This window comes from Dryobates pubescens, chromosome 36 (genome assembly GCF_014839835.1).
Source record: "Dryobates pubescens isolate bDryPub1 chromosome 36, bDryPub1.pri, whole genome shotgun sequence".
In the NCBI taxonomy this organism is placed as follows: Eukaryota; Metazoa; Chordata; class Aves; order Piciformes; family Picidae; genus Dryobates; species Dryobates pubescens.
The window spans coordinates 3,109,454-3,114,259 of NC_071647.1; positions in this window are offsets into that span (position 1 = coordinate 3,109,454).

Here is a 4,806-nt window from a genome sequence, read left to right on the forward strand (position 1 = left end):
TGGGGGGAGACACGACAGAGACATTGCCGGGAGGGCAGGGTGCTGTCATAGCGGGGGGAGGGGGAGGGCTGTACCCGGGATCATGTACCGGGGGGGCTTTACCGGGGTGGGGGGCGCTGAACTGGGGATGCTGTACCAGGGGTGGGGCTGTCCTGGGGATGCTGTACCTGGGGGGGGGGCGGGGGGGGAAGGGGTTGTACCGGAGATACTGTTTGGGGACGGGGTTGTACCGAGGATGCTGAACGAGGGGTGGGGAGGGGGCTGCATCGGGGCTGTACCAGAGATGAGGCCGTACCGGGGGTTGGGAGGGGCTGTACCGGGGCCTGGGGGCTGTACCGGAGATGCTGTACAGGGAGATGGGGCCGTACCGGGGCTTGGGAGGGGCTGTACCGGGGCCTGGGGGCTGTACCGGAGATGCTGTACAGGGAGATGGGGCCGTACCGGGGCTTGGGAGGGGCTGTACCGGGGCCTGGGGGCTGTACCGGAGATGCTGTACAGGGAGATGGGGCCGTACCGGGGCTTGGGAGGGGCTGTACCGGGGCCTGGGGGCTGTACCGGAGATGCTGTACAGGGAGATGGGGCCGTACCGGGGGTTGGGAGGGGCTGTACCGGGGCCTGGGGGCTGTACCGGAGATGCTCTACCGGGGCCGGAGCGCTGTACGGGTATGCTCACCGGTGGATGGGGCTGTACCGGGGGTCACGCCCTGCTCCCCTTTCCCCCCACCCCGGCCCCGACTCACCCGCGCTCCTCGGGCATCCTGAGCACCTCCCGTCGCCGGGAGCCGAGCTGAGCCGAGCCGAGCCGGGCCGGGCCGCCCCGCCGGGCCGGGGGCCGCGGGGGGGGACGACGACAGGAACCCGGAAGCGGCCGGAAAGGGGGAGGGGGGGGACCGGGATCAGCCGCCCCGCCCCGCCCCGCCCGGCTTGGCCCGGCCCGGTTCTGGCCCGGTTCAGGCTCGGCTCGGCCCCGGTGCGCGGTGCTGAACGGACAGCGCCTGCGGCATCCCAGTGGCCTCAGTGCCAACCCCAGCCCTTCCCAGCCCTTCCAGTGCCCCCCAGCCCTTCCACTGCCCTCTATCCTTCCCAGCCCTTCCACTGCCCCCCAGCCCTTCCACTGCCCTCTATCCTTCCCAGCCCTTCCAGTGCCCCCCAGCCCTTCCACTGCCCTCTATCCTTCCCAGCCCTTCCAGTGCCCCCCAGCCCTTCCACTGCCCTCTATCCTTCCCAGCCCTTCCAGTGCCCCCCAGCCCTTCCACTGCCCTCTATCCTTCCCAGCCCTTCCAGTGCCCCCCAGCCCTTCCACTGCCCTGAATCCTTCCCAGCCCTTCCAGTGCCCCCCAGCCCTTCCACTGCCCTCTATCCTTCCCAGCCCTTCCACTGCCCCCCAGCCCTTCCACTGCCCTGAATCCTTCCCAGCCCTTCCACTGCCCTCTATCCTTCCCAGCCCTTCCAGTGCCCCCCCAGCCCTTCCACTGCCCTCTATCCTTCCCAGCCCTTCCACTGCCCCCCCAGCCCTTCCACTGCCCCCCAGCCCTTCCATTGCTCTCTATCCTTCCCAGCCCTTCCAGTGCCCCCCAGCCCTTCCACTGCCCTGAATCCTTCCCAGCCCTTCCAGTGCCCCCCCAGCCCTTCCACTGCCCTGAATCCTTCCCAGCCCTTCCAGTGCCCCCCCAGCCCTTCCACTGCCCTCTATCCTTCCCAGCCCTTCCAGTGCCCCTCAGCCCTTCCAGTGCCCCCCAGCCCTTCCCAGCGCTCCCAATCCTTCCCAGTACCCCAAAGCTTTTCCCGTACCCCAAATCCTTCCCAGTTCTCCCCCTCCCTTATTTCCTACTCCTCCCAGTACCCCAAATCCTTCCCAGCACCCCCAGTCCTTCCCAGTCCCTTCAATTCTTCCCTCTTCTTATTCCCCCAGCCCCCTCAATCCCTCCCTCCCCTCCTTATCCCCTCAATCCTTTTCCCTCCTCTCTGTACCCTCAAACCCATCCCAGTCGCCCCCAATCCCCCAAGCTCCCCTAGAGCTCCCAGCCCCCCCAGTCCTTCCCAGTCCCCTCAATCCTTCCCACCCCCCCAATCCCTCCTTCTCCTCCTTATCCCCTCAATCTTTTCCCCTCCTCTCTGTGCCCTCAAACCCACCCCTGTTCCCCCCAACGCCCCCCAATCCTCCCACCTTCCCTAGACCTCCAGTACCCCCAGTTCCTCCCAGTACCCCCAGTCCTTCCCAGCCCCCTCAATCTCTTCCTCCCCTCCTTGTCCCCTCAATCCTTTCCCCTCCTCTCTGTACCCTCAAACCCATCCCAGTCGCCCCCAATCCTCCCAGCTCCCCTAGCCCTCTCAGACCCCCCAATCCTTCCCAGTCCTCCCCAATCCCTCCCTCTCCTCCTTATCCCCTCAATCCTTTCCCCTCCTCCCTGTGCCCTCAAATCCATCCATCCAACGCCCCCAATCCTCCCAGTCCCCCCAGTCCTTCCCAGCCTCTTCAATCCCTCCCTCTCCTCCTTATCCCCTCAATCTTTTCCCCTCCTCTCTGTGCCCTTAAACCCATCCCAGTCGCCCCCAATCCTCCCACCTCCCCTAGACCTCCCAGTCCACCCAGTCCTTCCCAGTCCCCTCAGTCCTTTCCCTCAAACCCATCCCAGTCGTCCCCAGTCCTCCAATCTCCCCTGGACCTCCCAGTCCACCCAGTCCTTCCCAGTCCCCTCAGTCCTTTCCCTCAATCCCATCCCAGTCGTCCCCAGTCCTCCAATCTCCCCTGGACCTCCCAGTCCCTCCAGTCCTTCCCAGCCCCTTCAATCCCTCCCTCCCCTCCTTAACCCCTCAATCCTTTCCCCTCCTCTCTGTACCCTCAAACCCATCCCGGTCGCCCCCAATCTTCCCACCTCCCCTAGCCCTCTCAGTCCCCCCAGTCCTTCCCAGTCCCCCCCAATCCCTCCCTCCCCTCCTTATCCCCTCAATCCTTTCCCCTTCTCTCTGTGCCCTCAAACCCATCCCGGTCCCCCCCAACCCCTCCCGATCCTCCCAATCTCCACCGCCCCCCTCCCCAGCGCACCCAGCCCCTCCCAGCGCGCCCCGTTAGGGGGAGAAGGGAGGCGGGGAGTGGGGGGGGGGGGCCGAGGCCGTGCTTTTATGGTCGGGGGGAGGCGCGGCCGCTGCGTTACAAACCGAGGACCGTTACATACATAGGTACATATATATAGATATATACAGCCACAGGTCTACGGGGGAGATTAAATAACCCCAGCCCCTCCCCCCCCCGGGGCTCGCGCTCCCCGACCACCCCCACCCCGCCTTAAATACCCTCCCCCAACCCCCCACCCCGACCCCCACCCCCCCCACCCCCAGCTTCCACCCCGTTTTTCCCCCCCCCCAATGTGCCCCCCCCCCCCCCCCCCCTTCCCAGCTCTGGCTCCCGGTTGCCCCCACATCCAGTTACTGTCGGAGACTTGGGGGGGGGGAGGGGAGGGGGAGGTTAGGGAGGGGTTGGGAGGGGGGGGGACACAAAAGAGAAACGAAAAAATAAAGGGGTCTCCCTCTCCCCCCTCCCAAGCCCAGGCTGAGGGTTTGGGACCCTCTGCCCCGGCTGGGGTTGCTCAGGGGTGGGGGGGTCCCAGCCCCAGAGGAATACTGTGATTTTTTTTGGGGGGTGGGGGTGTATTTACAGTTTGGGGAGGGGGGGGAGGCGGCAGGTGAGAGCAGCCCCCCCCCCCCCCTACCCTGGAGGGGGACCCTCCCCCCCCTTGGTGTGGTCCCCTCCCCACCCAGGGAAGGCAAAAGCCCTGGGCTCGGGGAGGGTTGTGGCAGGTGCTGGGGGGCACCGGGAGCACCCCCCCGGCTGTGTCCCCGCAGGAGGGTGCTGGAGGGGGGGAGGCAGGGGGGGGGCTGTGGTGAGGTCAATGCCCACCCCCCACACCCACCGACCCCCCGCCCCCCCGCCCGCCCCTATGCCCGCTGCAGGGATTGGCAAAGGCTGAGGCCCGGTGGTGGTGGCACTGGGAAGGTGCGGGGGGGGGACCGAGGGGGCACTTGGGGTCCCCCCCTCCGCGGTGAAGGTCTGCGGTGTCCTGGGCACTGAACCGGGGGGGGGGGGGGCACAGCGTTGTGGGGCTGGGGTCGAGTCCATTGGGGGGGGGGGGGGGAGCCAAAAGGCAACCAACTGCTGCCCCATCCCTTCCCCCCCCCGCCCCCAGCCTGCGGTCCAGGTGAGTCCCAAAAGGAGAAGCTGGGAGGGGGGGGGGGGGGGGGGGGGGGCTTCCAGTGCACCCCCTCCTGGCTCCCCACTATGGCTCACATTTGGAATGGGGGGGCCGGAGGTGGGGGGACGACGGACGACACATTTCTGCCTGCCCCCTCCCCAACAGCGTCCAACCGAGGTGTCCTGGGGCGGGGGGGGGGGGGGGGGCGGATCACGTCGAAGGGGTCGGGGGTCGCCCCCCCCAACCCCCCCAATCAGTCCATCACGTTACCACGAGACTCACACTGGACACAGACACGAACGCGGGGTGTCCGCCCCCCCCATCTCAACCCACCCCCCCAAGAGACGCACCCCGACCCCCCCCCCCCCTCCTCCGCTCTCTGTGCCCCTAAGTGGGGAACCGGGGGGCCGGGGGGGGGGAGCACCAGGAGGCCTTGGCAAGGGGGGGGGTTGGGGGTGGGGAGGGCTTTGCCTCCTCGCCGGTGAGGACGGGGCTGGGGGGCGGCGGGCGGTGAGGGGCGGGGCGGGGGGTGGGGGGTGGGTGTGGGGGGGTGTGGGGTGTGTGTGTGTGCCCCTCCCCTTCCCTTCCCCCCCCCCCCCCCCCCCCCCCCCCCCCC